Source organism: Saccopteryx leptura, chromosome X (assembly GCF_036850995.1).
Source record: "Saccopteryx leptura isolate mSacLep1 chromosome X, mSacLep1_pri_phased_curated, whole genome shotgun sequence".
Classification (NCBI taxonomy): domain Eukaryota; kingdom Metazoa; phylum Chordata; class Mammalia; order Chiroptera; family Emballonuridae; genus Saccopteryx; species Saccopteryx leptura.
Window position 1 is genome coordinate 74,632,166 of NC_089516.1, and position 16,225 is coordinate 74,648,390.

Here is a 16,225-nt window from a genome sequence, read left to right on the forward strand (position 1 = left end):
ATTAATATGGAATCTGATTCTGGTGAGATGTTGTGAAAGATGTTGCAATGACAGCAAAGGATTTAGAATATTACATACACTTAGTAGGTACAGTAGAAACAAGGTTCAGAAGATTGACTCCAAATTTTAAAGATATTCTACTGTGGATAAATGCTATTAAACAACATCACATGCTCTAGAGAAAATAATTTGTAAAAGAAATATTCAATCAATGTAGCAAATTTTATTATTGCCTTATTTTAAGAAATTGCCACAGCGGCCCTGGCCGGTTGGCTCAGCGGTAGAGCGTTGGCCTGGCGTGCGGGGGACCCAGGTTTGATTCCCAGCCAGGGCACATAGGAGAAGCGCCCATTTGCTTCTCCACACCCCCCCCCCTCCTTCCTCTCTGTCTCTCTCTTCCCCTCCCGCAGCCAAGGCTCCATTGGAGCACAAGATGGCCTGGGCGCTGGGGATGGCTCCTTGGCCTCTGCACCAGGTGCTAGAGGGGCTCTGGTCGCTCCAGAGCGACGCCCGGGGGGCAGAGCATCGCCCCCTCGTGGGCAGAGCGTCGCCCCTGGGGGGCGTGCCTGGTGGATCCCGGTCGGGCACATGCGGGAGTCTGTCTGACTGTCTCTCCCCGTTTCCAGCTTCAGAAAAATACAAAAAAAAAAAAAAAAAAAGAAAGAAATTGCCACAGCCACCTCAATCTTCAGCAACCACAACCTTTATCAGTCATGAGCCATCAGAATTATGACAAATCTTTTCGTCAGCTAAAATTTTATGACTAGCTGAAGGCTCAGACAACGGTCAGCATTTTTAAGCAAAAATTTATCTTTAATAAAGCTATGTAGAATGTTAGTTTAAGAAAACATGCCATTGCACCCTTAATAGACTACAACATCATGTGAACATAATTTTATATGTAATGGGAAACCAAATGAATGGTGTAACTGACTTTTTTTTCTTCAATATTTGCTTTATTGCAGTGATCTGGAACAGATCCCGAATATCCTCAAGGTATTTCTGTAATGACTCAGTCCCCTAGTTGGTAATCAGTCTGTTCAGATTTAATAGTTCATCATGATTCAGTCTTAGTAAGTTTCATGTTTCTAGAGATTTTTTCTTTTTCTTCCAGGTTGTCCAGTTTGATAGTGTGCATTTGTTTATAGTCTCTTATGATCCTTTGTATTTCTGTGATATCAGTTGTAATATCCTTTTAATTTTTATTTTATTTGTGTTCGTGTTCTTTTTTTTCTTTGTGAGTTTAACTGAAGATTGTTAATTTTGTTGATCTCTTCAAAGTACCAGTTCTTAGATTCATTGATTTTTTCTATTGTCTTTTTATTTAATTCTACTCTAATTCTTGTTATTTTCTTCCTTCTCCTAAATTAAAGCTTTGTTTTTTCTTTTTCGTTTTTAGTTCCTTGGTGTGTAAAGTTAAGTTGTTTATCTCCGATTTATTTATCATTATGTACTTCCCTCTCAGGACTGATTTTTCTGCATTCAATAAATGATGGTATGTTAGATATTTTTTTTTTAATCTCAAGGTATTTTTTTATTTCTTAATTGACTCATTAGTTGTTCAGTAGCATTTGTTTAATATCCAAATATTTGTGTTTTTCTATTTTTTGAGTATTAATTTTTATTTCAAAGTATCTTTTGATATCTTTTTTTTTTTTTTTTTTTCTGAAGCTGGAAAGGGGGAGGCAGTCAGACAGACTCCTGCATGCGCCCGACCGGGATCCACCCGGCACGCCCACCAGGGGGCGATGCTCTGCCCATCCGGGGCGTCGCTCTGTCGCGACCAGAGTCACTCTAGCGCCTGGGGCAGAGGCCAAGGAGCCATCCCCAGCGCCCGGGCCATCTTTTTGCTCCAATGGAGCCTCGGCTGCGGGAGGGGAAAAGAGAGACAGAGAGGAAGGGGGGGTGGAGAAGCAGATGGGTGCCTCTCCTGTGTGCCCTGGCCGGGAATCGAACCTGGGACTCCTGAACTCCAGGCCGACGCTCTACCACTGAGCCAACCGGCCAGGGCCTCTTTTGATATCTTACTTCAACTCATTGTTAACCCGTTCATTGTTTAGGAACATGTTATTTAGCCTCCATGTTTATCTCCCTTTTTTTTCCCTTGTGATTGATTTCAAGTTTCATACAATTATGGTCAGAGAAGATGCTTGACATGACATCAAATATTGTTAAATTTATCAAGACTTGAAGTGTAAAGAAGGAAAAATATAAGGTGATAGAAAATGATTTGACTTTGGATGATGGGTATAAAACATAATCAACAGTTCATATTTCACCTGAAATCTATTACTCTTTTTTATTTTTTTATTTTTTCTGAAGTGAGAAGCTGGGAGGCAGAGAGACAGACTCCTCCTGCATGCATCCGACAGGGATCCGCCAAGCAAGCCCATTAGGGGGCGATGCTCTGCCTATCTGGGGTGTTACCCCATTGCAACTGGAGTCATTCAAGCGACTGAGGCAGAGGCCACAGAGCCATCCTCAGTGCTCGGGACAACTTTGCTCCAATGGAGCCTTGGCTGTGGGAGGGGAAGAGAGATAGACAGATAGGAGAGGGGGAAAGGTGGAGAAGCAGATGGGCACTTCTCCTGTGTGCCCTGGTTGGGAATCAAACCCAGGACTTCTACAAGCCAGGCCAATGCTCTACCACTGAGCCAACTGGCCAGGCCCTATGTACTCTTATTGATCAAGTTTACTCTGTTAAAGTCAATTTTCTAAATAAAATTAAAAAATTATCAAGACTTGTTTTATTCCCTAACATAGGGTCTATTCTAAAAAATGTACCATGTATACTTGAAAAGAATGTATATTCTGCTGCTTTGGGGAGAAATATTTTGAAGTTATCTATTAAATCCAGCTAATCTAGTGTGTTATTTATTTATTTATTTATTTATTTATTTATTTATTTATTTATATTCAGTGAGAGGAAGGGAGGCAGAAACAGACTCCCGCAAGTGCCCTTACCAAGATCCATCCAGAAAGCCCACTAGGGACGATGCTTTACCCATCTGGGGGATTGCTCTGTTGCTCAGCAGCTGAGATCTTAGCACTTGAGGCAGAGGCCATGGAGCCAACTTGCTCCAATTGAGCCACAGCTGCAGGAGGGGGAGAGAGAGAGAGAGAAGTAAGAGGGGGAGGAGTGCAGAAAGCAGATGGGTGCTTCACCTGTGTGCCCTCACCGGGAATAGAACCAGGGACATTCATACACCTGGCCAACGCTCTACCACTGGGCAAACCGGCCAAAGCTAGAATATCATTTAATGCCTCCATTTCTTTGTGAGTTTTCTATGTGGAAGATCTACCCATGGTTGTCAGTGAAGTATTATAATTGCCTATTATAACTATATTGCTGTCAATCTCTCCTTTTATGTTCACCCAAATTTGCTTTACATATTAGATGCTCCTATATTGGGTGCATAAATGTTTACAAGGATTATATACTCTTGATGGATTTCTACCTTTATAAGATGTGTCTTTTGTAGACATTTTCTTCCAGTCTGTGGCTTGTTTTCTAATTCCTTTGACACTGTTTTTCACAGAATTGTTTTTAATTTTAATGAATTCCAGCTTAACAGTTGCTTATTTCATAGATCATGTCTTTGGTATCATTTCTGAAAAGGCATCATCATATTTAAGCTCACCTAATTCTTCTCCTATATTATCTTCTAAGAGTATTACATAAGGTCTACCGGAAAGTTCTGTCTGTTTCTATCACAAGTTTCAACACATAAGTGCATGTTTATTTGGCGCATGTGTGCCTCTCTATTTTTATCACTTAATGTATACATACTGACGTAGCAAATTAACTAAAACAAAGTTAATTCACATTAGTCTTATGTGTGAAGCCATAGTGTACCCATGGCTACTAATAAAGTTCATTTACACCACTGTAATTTTTACGAATTTCAACAAGGAAGAAATGCTACAGAAGCATGTTTGTCACATCCACCATATTCCCTGGACTTAGCACCCTCCGACTATCACTTGTTATTGTCCTTACAAAATTTTTTGAAGGGCAAAAACTTCAAAAATGAAGAAGATATCAAACAAGCACTGGTTCAATTTTTCACATCAAAAGATAAAACATTTTTCAAAAATGGGATATACAAATTGCTCTCACGCTGGCAAGAAATCATTAATAATAACGGCAATTATATTTTTTAATAAAGTTTATTGACGGTAAGAAAAATGTGTACTTTGTTTTATCCAAAAACGGACAGAACTTTCTGGTAGACCTTATATTTTTGCATTTTACACTTAGGACTATAATCCATTTTAAGTTAATTTTTATGAAAAGTATAAGTTCTCTGTCTAGATTTTTTTAAATTTATTAATGGATATTCAATTATTCCAGGACCATTTGTTGAAGAGATTTTTTTTTTTTTTTTTTTTGCTGCATTGTATTGCCTTTGATCTTTTGTCAAATATCAGTTGACTATATTTATGTAAATCTATTCTGGAGCTCTCTATTCTGATCCACTTATCTATTTGCCTATTATTTCACCAATATCATACTGTAGCTGTATAGTAAGTCTTAAAATTTAGTAGTAAGAGATAAAGGGAGAGCAAGAGTGAGAGAGAGAGTGAGAAAGAGAGAGAGAGAAGAACATCAATAGAGAACACCTGTCTGACCAGGCAGTGGTGCAGTGAATAGAGTGTGAATTGGGATGCAGAGGACCCAGGCTTGAAATTCCAAGGTCGCCAGCTTGAGTGCAGGCTCATCCAGCTTGAGCATGGGCTCACCAGCTTGAGCGCGATGTTGCTTGCTTGAGTGTGGGATCATAGACATGATCCCATGGTCCCTGACTTGAAGCCCAAGGTTGCTGGCTTGAGCAAGGTGTCACTCGCTCTGCTGTAGCTCCCCAATCAAGGTACATATGAGAAATCTATCAATGAACAATTTAAGAGCCGCAATGAAGAATTGATGCTTCTCATCTCTCTCCCTTCCTGTTTGTCTGTCCCTATCTGTCCCTCTCTCTGTCTCTCTCTTTCTATCTCTGTCGAGAGAGAGGGGGTGGGGGGAAGAACATCGTGTAAGTGCCCTAACTGGGAATTGAACTGACAATCTTTGCACTTTAGGATTATGCTCTAACTAACCAAACTATCTGACCAGGGCTCTTCTTTGATTTTGTTCATCAGTGTTTTGCTATTTTTCTCAAATAGGTCTTGTATATATATTTTGTTTGATTTATACATAAGTATTTCATTTTGGGATGTGTAATGTAAATGGTATTTTTTTATTTCAAATTTCAGTTGTTGGTAAGTTTCCTGTATTTTTTATTTGTTATACTGCCAAATTTACAATTAGGATTATCTTTTTGTTAATGAATTTCAATACTTATCACTAAGAAATGTCCTGAACTACAATTAACAAAAAGCACAGCTGATAATAGCCTAAATAAGCATTTATTTTTCTGATATGACAAAAATTTTGGAAGTAGACAGATACTGGTATTGATTCAATAGCTCAAAAATATCACAGGTGGTGTGTCTGACACTCTTTTCATGATAGCAATATGGCTGCAATTGTATGAAATATCACTTTCACCTTCAAGAAAGGAAATATGTAGGAAAGAAATTGCACTTTTTATTCATGTATGTATCAGGCAAACAAAAGCCACCCAGAAACCATCAACAGACTTCTTATTATACCCTATTAGCCCAAACTGCTTAAATGGTCATCCCTAGTTCAAGAGAATTTGTGAACCTAACTATATAGTTTTCTTGCCTCCTATACAGAAATGGGTAGAGGAAAAGATTTCAGAATGAATATTATGTTATCTATCTAGCAGTGTCTTCTATAGAGCAATTTCTATTTCATCCTCACATTATCTCTTTTATTAATATTTTGACATCTACTAGTTTAGTATATAGTATCTAGCTTTATACCACTTAACAAACACTGTTCTAAATGAAAATGTAAATTGATAAAACTTCTTTAGAAATTCTACTCAACCGAAATGCAATATCACCAAAAATATGCTCAAGATTACTTGTAGCAGATTTATTCATAGTAGTCTCAAACTGGAAACTACTTACACTCTCATTGACAGTAAAATGAATAAATAATGGTATGTTCATACAATGATACTTAGCAGTTTCACATTTTGGCCAAACTACCACTTCAGTAAAAGATAAGATTGAGTTTCACAAACATAATGTTGAGTGAAAGAGGTCAGATATCAAAATGGACATGTTTTATGATCTCATTTATATGAGTTTCAAAAGATGATAAAATTAATCCATATTTTTAAATGTGATTGAAACTACTCTTGATGGAGGAATAATGGCTAAAAAAGGAGCATTAAAGGGAATTTTAGAGGTTTTTTTTTTAATATTACGTTTCCTAATTATGTTCATTTTAGGAAAATTATTTAAATTTTTAACTTATGACATGTACATTTCTATATGTATAGTATAATTTAATTGAAGTAAACAACAACAAAAAAACTATTGCAATTTATCACCCTTTGATAAAAGGACACTTGATTTAGAGTGGTGATCACACAATAAAATATATAGATGATGTATTACAGAATTGTACCTCTGAAACCTGTATAATTTTATTAACCAACGTTGAATGAATTCAAGAAAGAAAAAAAAAGAAACAAACTATGTGAACAAAACAAAACTTGAGTACAGGTCAAATTGAGCCATCTGGCCGCCAGTTTCTACTTCCTAGTAACTACTTTCATGAGATAACTTTTAAAATGTTATGGTTTCCACACTTTCTTTTGATACTTGTACATTTTGATCCCTCGTCTAATCACTGAGCTTATGCATTATGCTTGCTTCAAGTAAATCTTTGCATTATTTAGTGCAATTAGATTTATCCATTAAAATACAAATTTGTTTTATTAAAAGCCATTTGGAGTTTTACATAAAATGATCCATCTTCCATTTTTATTGACTTTATTAGGGTGAGACACTGGTTAACATAATTATACAGGTAATACCTTCTAATATTTTCTCATTGAGATTCTGAAACACTCATCAATGAGACCTTACAACCTTAAAGTTCCCATTGAATATGCAAATCTTTCTTCTTCTATTTGCATGACATAATCTACAGGTACACAACTATTAGGAGTAAAACAGTTCCATCAGAATGGGTAATCTTTTTGGAACAATTATACTTGTGTATCTTTTCTTTCTTTTTTTTTTTTTTTTTTGTATTTTTCTGAAGCTGGAAACGGGGCGAGACAGTCAGACAGACTCCCGCATGCGCCCGACAGGGATCCACCCGGCACACCCATGAGGGGGCGACGCTCTGCCCACCAGGGGGCGATGCTCTGCCCCTCCGGGGCAGGCGTCGCTCTGCCGCGACCAGAGCCACTCTAGGGCCTGGTGCAGAGGCCAAGGAGCCATCCCCAGCGCCCGTGCCATCTTTGCTCCAATGGAGCCTCGGCTGCGGGTGGGGAAGAGAGAGGCAGAGAGGAAAGAGAGGGGGAGGGGTGGAGAGGCAGATGGACACTTCTCCTGTGTGCCCTGGCCGGGAATCGAACCCGGGACCCCTGCACGCCAGGCCGACGCTCTACCACTGAGCCAACCAGCCAGGGCCTTGTGTATCTTTTCTATGATATTAACAAAGTAAACACTTTTGCCGTAATTATCCATGTGAAGCAACAGTGGTTAGAATTATTCTAGGGCTATCCTTTCCTCCAAGCTTGTTTTTTGTCCTCTATATATACTCCGTTCCTTTTTCATGTTTGACTGGATCATTGAAGATTTTGTCTTCATTTAAGAGTTTTTTGAATCTGAAATAACTTTAGTTACTTGTGAACACGTATATTTTATATCTGCCAAGCTATCTTTCATACTGCTGCCTCAGGGACTCAGTGTTGATCTGATATGGCATGATGTTCAGATGCAAGAATGCTTCCAGGTATGTTCTGATAAAGGCTTTTGCTCTATTTACTTGTTATTCTCTTAGCTCTTGTATTCAGGCTGGTTTCCCACAGACAAACACTTTTAGAGAGAGAGCTTATTCTTTATTTTTGAAATGGAAAACAATGGAATATGAAAATAAAAAAAAACAAGAGGCATTTTCTTCTGATCTTAAGAAATGAGTATGAGCTTCCAGCTCATGAGCTTAGTTGGTAAGAACATCCTCCCTAAATGGCAAGGTTATGAGTCTGATCCCATTTGGGCACATATGGAAAGCAAACAACAAATGTATCACTAAATGGAACAATGAACAAATGTCCCTCTCTCTCTCTCTTTCTACCTTCCTTTCTGTCTCTATAAAATCAATCAATAAAAAAGGAGAGAAAAAGAATAAATCATATAAAAGTAATCTAAGAACTAATTGCTTTAGGCAACCCAAACCTAGGAGATGTGTTTGTTGACTGTCATTTTAGATCCTGCTTCATATTTCATTTGATCTGTCACTCATCCTAATTTATTCTAAGATAGTAGCAATATAAAATAATTCCCATAGGTCTAAGGTAACACTCTATTAAAAATGTATTATCCAAATTTGACATAATTAAAGGATATCCCTATATTAGAACCTCCTTAACTACCATGGTCCCTATACTTCAGAGAAATAAATCCTCTTGAAACCTCCTGGGATGCACTCCATATCTAAATGTCAAACTAGTCTGTCAGCCCTTCCTGCAAAGAAATTTTCCTCTGGGTTTTTATTTTCCTTCTATTTCCACCATCCTAACTTATCTGTTCTTATTCCTTTCCTTCTGATCTCTTCTCTCCTAATTCTTTCTAAGACAGTGGTAATATAAAATAATTCCCATAGTATAATGTAACATTCCATTTAAAAGCTTAAAATGTAAGCTTCAAATTTGACATAATTAAGTACTATCTTTATATTATTTTTCTGAGAAAGTGCATAGGAGATAAAATATTTGAGACTTTCCATGTATGAAAATGTAAGTGAAATAACCCAGTCAGAGAAACACAAATACCATATGATGCCATTTATATGTGGACTATAATGAAAAAAATAAACTGACAAAATAAAAACAGATGTATAGATACACAGAAGAGACTGACACTTGTCAGAGGGGAGGGTGGGTGGGTGGGTGACTGGATTAAATATGGTGAAGAGATTAAGAAAAATAATACATATATATATACCTCTCTCTCTCTCTCTTTTCTACCTTATAAATATATGACATATTGATACAAACAACAGTGTGTTAATAGCCAGAGGGAAATGGGGGTAGGAGGTAGGTGAAAGTGGGCAAGGTAGAGAATGGGGATGGAAATGGAAATTTGCTTGGTGTGATGGTCTCACAATGGAGTGAGCCCAACATAATGATGTTTTATTGAGTTATACACTTGAAACTTGTACCCCAATTAATTCAATAAAAAAGAAAAAAAAATGTTCTTATTTTACTCTCACACTTAATTGTTAAATTTTGTGTGTGTGTGTGTGTTAGTGTGTGTATTCTAAGCTGTAAATTGCTTGTTTTTTTTCTGAGAGACAGGGAAAAGGAGAGAGAGATAGAAACATTGAGCTGCCCCTGTATGTGTCCTGACCAGAGAATTGAACCGGTAACCTCTGCACTCCAGGAACCATCTATATATTTTACTATGCATTCACCAACCCAAGTCAGGCTCCTTCCATCACCATTTATCTATCCTTTACTATTTTCTACCTCCACCCAATCTCTTTTTTTTAATCACCATACTGTTGTTTATGTCTATGAGTTTTATTTTTCTTTGCTTAATTCCTTTACCTCTTTTACCCAGACTTCAATACCATTACCCTCTGACAACTATCAATCTGTTCTCTGAATCTATGAATGTTTATATTTTGTTTGTTAGTTTATTTTGTTCATTAGGTTCCACATATGAGTGGTTGTAAATTACTTTTAAGTAATAATTTTGGAGTCATAATTCACTGTCTTCAAGTTTCCAGGTATTTTTTGGAAGTATTTTGACATTCTTATTCCTTTTCCTTTGTATAAGAAGTGACTTATCTGGGGTGTATGTGCAAAAACACACATGAACACATGAGAGATAAAGAAAGAAAGAGAATGAGAATAATAATAGTAAATTTCTATGCTTTTAAAAAAATTTCATAATGCTCTAAAACTTCCAAATGATGTCCCTTGTCACTTTTCTTTTTTAATTCATTTTGCTGGGCACTACATATATATTTTTAATCCAGAGTTTCAGGTACTTTAGAACTAAAAATGCATTATTTCTTTGATAATTTATATTCAGTTTACTTATTACTTTGTAATAAACTATTCCAAAACATAATGGCTTGAAATAAAAATGTATTATCATCTCTCAATATTCTGAATTTACAGGGATCAGCTGAGTTGTTCTCCTTTGGATTCCCTCAAGCAGTTACAGGCAAATGGTAGTGAGGGTTGAAGTCATTTGAAAACTTTACTGAGTGACTGTTCAAAATGGCTTCTTCCTCTACATGTTTGGCACCTCAGATGTGATGGTTGAAACAGCTCAGAGTCAGCCAGTCTTTTCTCTCCATACACGGGCTTCCTCATAGCATGGTTATCTCAAGATAATCAGATCTCTCATGTGGAGACTGGATTTACAGCACACAAATTCCAGAAGTGAGCATTCCAAGAATTAGGAAATAGAAGATCTATCTTGTTAACACAATGGTTCTCAACTGGGGGTTATTTTCCCCCTATCCTGGAGAATAGTTAGCTATCTCTGAATACACTTTTAGTTGTCACAAGTGGAAGGAAGGTACAACTGGCATCTAGTTAGTAGGGGCCAGGGATGCTGCTAAACACCCTATAATAATGTACAAGTCAGCCTCATACACCAGTAAGTTATTAAAATTCAAATGTCAGTAATGCTGAATTTGAGAAATCCTCTTTTAAATTTCAGGCCCAAAACTGATACAGTATCACTTCTACAACATTCTATTTGTCAAAGCAGGTATAAGATAAAATTTTAATCACCAGAGACTTTGAAACAAAAGGGCTCTGGACTCAGTGATACCTGGTAAAACTCCAACTAAGGATGGAGTTTTATGAAAACATCATGATAAATTAACTAAAAGTGTACATACTAATCAGTGAGATTGCAATAGCTTTATGTGTTAATTTAGAGAGTAGTTTGGATGAGGTTAAGTAAGCAGATTGCCTCTCATAATGTGGGTGGGCCTAATATAATCAGCAGAAGGGCTGAACAGAAGAAAAAACCAACTTACCTAAGAAAGAAGTAAATTCTTTAGTTGCCTGCATTCATGTGAACCACTGGCTTCCTTGGTTTGCTAGGTTGCAGGCTCTTCAGACTGCAACCACACATTAGTTCTCCTAGAAATTGTCTGCCGACCCATACTAGAGATTTAGACCTGATAGTTTCTATTAATATTGAATAGTTATTTGATTCAATTCCTTATATCTATCTATCTACCTGAATGTCTATTATTTATTTATTATCTATCTATCAGCTATCTATTTATCTATCTAATCTCTTATTGGTTCTGTTTCTCTGGAGAACCTTGACTAATCCAGAGGTACATAGTGACTCTTTATCAAAGGGGAGTTTCAGATTATCTGTAATCAAGGTTATTCATCCAGATAGGAGTTTGCATGATTCTTCTCTACAGAGAGTCACTAGCTGAAGAGAAATGGCTCATAGAAAATGACATTGGAACATCTACTCATGAAATGACCAGATTTCTACAAATCTCCCATTGGCTATTAGATAAAAAGCTTTGTCCAATAAGTGGTTCATTCTTTTTGTTTGTTTTAGCGAGAGACACAGAGAGAGGGACAGATAGAAGCAGACAGACAGGAAGGGAGAGAGATGAGAAGCATCAATTCTTCATTGCAGCACCTTAGTTGTTCATTGATTGCTTTTTCATATATGCCTTGACCAGAGAGCTACAGCCAAGACAGTAACCCTTTGCTCAAGCCAGCGACCATGGGGTCATATCTATGATTCCACGCTCAAGTCAGCAACACTTCACTCAAGCTGGTGAGCCCAAGCTCAAGCTGGATGAGCCCAAGCTCAAGCCAGAGATCTCAGAGTTTCAAAATTGGGTCCTCTGCATCCCTGGCTGATGCTCTATTCACTGCACCACCTGGCCAGGCAAGTGTTTTATTCTTAAATATAAGTGGTAGATGTCTTAAATCACCAGACATGTGAGGTGACTCCTATATTAATGGAAGATAGTAAAATAAGCCAAGTGGTGGTGGAGTGGGAAAGGGAGGAACTTGGAAGAAATATGGTAATCCAGGGTTTAGAAGAAAAGTTAAACAGAAAAAAAATAGCAGCAAATTGTAACTAACATAAAATAATATTGCATGTAAACTATAACTGAATTAAAAAGAAATGGTTGTAAAAGAAGATACGCACCCCCATGTTTATGGCAGCATTGTTTACAAAAGCCAAGATCTGGAAATATCCCAAGTGTCTGTCAGTGGATGAATGGATTAAAAAGCTGTGGTATACAATGGAATACTATGCTGCTGTGGAAAAGAAGAAAATTTTACCTTTTTTGATGAAATGGATGGACCTGGAGATAATTATGCTACGTGAAATAAGCCAGGCAGAAAAAGACAAATATCGTATGATCTAATTTATATGAGGAATCTAATGAATACAGTGAGCTGAGAAATGGAATAGAGACAGAGGCAGGGTTACAGGGAGCAGAGGGACAGTAGTCAGAGGGAAGGGGGATGAAGGGATAGGATCAGAGAAGGTGAAGGGATTAGTGATATTAGATATACATACCACATAGGTACAGATAGCAGGACAGAAAATCCCAGGAGGAAGGGGGAAGGGAGTTAAGAAGAGGGGGCAACGAAGCTATAATGCAGGACACGTGCTTGGGGAGGTGAGTGTTTTATGTTGAGTGGGAGAATTGAATCCATGTTAACACAATAAATTAAAATTAATGAAAGAAAAAGAAATTGTTTTAAAATTGATACCAGAGGCTAGAGGAGAAAAAAAAGTTACATCAAGAAATAAAAACAATGGCCCTGGCCAGTTGGCTCAGTGGTAGAGTGTCGGCCTGGCATGCAGAAGGTCCCAGCCAGGGCACACAGGAGAAGCGCCCATCTGCTTTTCCCCCCTCCCCCCCTCCTTCCTCTCTGTCTCTCTCTTCCCCTCCCTCAGCCGAGGCTCCATTGGAGCAAAGATGGCCCGGGCGCTGGGGATGGCTCCTTGGCCTCTGCCCCAGGCGCTACAGTGGCTCTGGTCGTGACAGAGCAACGTCCCGGAGGGGCAGAGCATCACCCCCTGGTGGGCGTGCCGGGTGGATCCCAGTTGGGCACATGCGGGAGTCTGTCTGCCTCCCTGTTTCCAGCTTCAGAAAAAATCCAAAAAAAAGAAATAAAAACAAAACAAAAGAAATAACAGCTCCACGTTGTAAAAATAAAAGCATAGAACAAGAGAGCTCATGGAAATTAAAAATAAATATAACATTTAGTTGATATCTTGATGAAAATACAAAGGCATATCTCAGAAAGAAGAAAAAGAGAGAAGCAAAATAAGAAAGAAAATATTTTTTTAAACGAGGAATCACTCGAGTGGTCTAACATTCATGTAGTAGGTATTCTAGCAAAAGAGAATAAACAAAATGGTTCATTATGGTAGCTAATCTTCAAAGATGGCTCCTTAATAAACCATGTCTCTCTGTGTTCATGTCCTTGTCTATTTTTCTTCACCTGTATTTGGGCTGACCTTTTTTTTTTAATAAAAAAAATGTGACATAAGTAATACATGGTTTCTCAGACTAGGCCATTAGAAACCTTGTAAATTGTGCCTGGGTCTCTTGAGAGACACATTAAGGATGGGGGAGGAGAGTACCAGTATTAGCCACCAGCTACCAGCTACCTTGTAAGAAGTTAAACTATCCTGAGACAATCATTTTGTGAAATCAAACAAATAAAACAAAAACAAAACAACTAGCTAGCCAGTAGAAAACCAACCAAGCTGAATAAGCTGAAGGGCTAGACAGTTCACTGAAGAAGCCATGCTAAATATTTGCTCAGTTGAGCTTTCAACTGACTCCTACCCCAGCCACTATGTACTTATAATTGCATGGGAAACCTCAAGTGAGAACGTTCCGCCTGAGTTTAATCAACCCATATGTCTGAGTGAGTGGATTAGATACCACATTACATAAAAATTGGCACCTATAACCATCCACAAGTGCTAGATTCTCTCAAATGTCTGTCATACTCTTTTAACTACCTTACAGCATTAACAAAAGCTTCAGTTATGTAATTACTGATGTGGTTAAAAATATACTGGTTTCCTATGCTGGACTATAAGATCTATGAGGGCAAGGAAGATCCCTATTTTCTTGACAGACGTTACCGCAGTACTTAACTGACAGTTACTAGGTATTCAATAAGTGTTTATTGAATAAACAAATTAAAGAATCTAAATTGTAACACTGGTGGGTGACATCATTTCTCATTAGATTCATAAAAGTATTTTACAAAACAAAACCTTGTTGGCCAGAAGTGGTTTGTGGAGGAAGTTTATTTGAGAGCATAATCTAGCTCAAATCCTGGAAACAGCCTGACCAGGCGGTGGTGCAGTGGATAGAGCATCAGACTGGGATGCGGAAGGACCCAGGTTCGAGACCCCAAGGTCGCCAGCTTGAGTGCAGGCTCATCTGGTTTGAGCAAGGCTCACCAGCTTGGATCCAAGGTCGCTGGCTCCAGCAAGGGGTTGCTCGGTCTACTGGAGGCCCGCCGTCAAGGCACATGTGAGAAAGCAATCAATGAACAACTAAGGTGTTGCAACGCGCAATGAAAAACTAATGATTGATGCTTCTCATCTCTCTCTGTTCCTGTCTGTGTGTCCCTGTCTATCCCTCTCTCTGACTCACTCTCTGTCTCTGTGAAAAATAAATAAATAAATAAAATTTTTTTTAAAATCCTGGAAACCATGGATTTACCACAAGTACATACACTAAACTGATTGGTTTTAGTTTCCTCACATATAAAAATGGGAATAAGAATAATATCTGTCTCATAGGGTTGTTATATGTAAATATTTTTACATATATAGACTTAAGAAATGCCTGACACATACATGGTAAACAAGTTTGCACATATTAAATATATAAAGTTATCTAACCCTTGATAAGGACTCCTAATCTATATGGAAAAATATAGCTTTTTAAACCACTACTACTTTCAAAATCATTGATCTCACTTCACGGTTTAGCCTTACTCTCATCTTTTGAAAACACACACACACACACACACACACACACACACACACACACACCCTCTTCATTATATAATCTGAAACAAAATTTCTGTAAATATTGGAATTCACTTATATTATTTAATGAATTCCACAAAGATTGGACTGCATAATACAGTTGCTATGGGAGTAAAGGCATATGTTGTAAAATAACATAATAAATCACAGTTTTGGTTCTTAAAGAATATTTAATTTTTCTGAATCCAATGTTTCATTCTTAAAGAAAAGGAATCCATTTTTATCTATACGATTACATGATACTTGATATAAATATGTAAAGACAATGTTCATAGGAGAAACAAAATTATAAAAAGTTTTAAAATATCAGTGATAGGCCCTGGTCAGTTGGCTCAGTGGTAGAGCATTGGCCTGGTGCGTGGAAGTCCCAGGTTCTATTCCTAGCCAGGGCACAAAGGAGAAGCGCCCATCTGCTTCTCTACGCTTCCCCTTCTCCTTTCTATCTTTCTCTCTCTTCCTCTCTCACAGCCAAGGCTCCATTCGAGCAAAGTTGGCCCGGGCGCTGAGGATGGCTCCATGGCCTATGCCTCAGGCACTAGAATGGCTCCGGTTGCAATGGAGCGGTGCCTCAGATGGACAGAGCATTGCCCCCTAGTGGGATTTCCGGGTGGATCCCGGTCGGGCACATGAGGAGTCTGTCTCTCTGCTTCCCTGCTTCTCACTTAAGAAAATATACACACAAGATTTTTCCCATGAATTTTGGATCATGAGGCATGCCCTCCCCCGCCAAATTCATGATTATGAAGGAAACAAATTCTTCAAAGTCACAACTGAAAATTTTAGATTAAAAATTCAGCCCTATATGCTCAGAAAATCAACTGTGGCTATGATCATATAACTCAGTTGGTTAGAGCATCCTTCGGATAAAGAGATTACTGGTTCAATACCTGGTCAAGACACATACAAAAACAGATCAATGTTTCTGAGGGTAAATAGACCCTTTCCTCTCTCTCTAAAACCAATCAATAAATATGTAAAAGCATATATATGTAGACACACCACCATGACATCTAAGAATACAACAAAG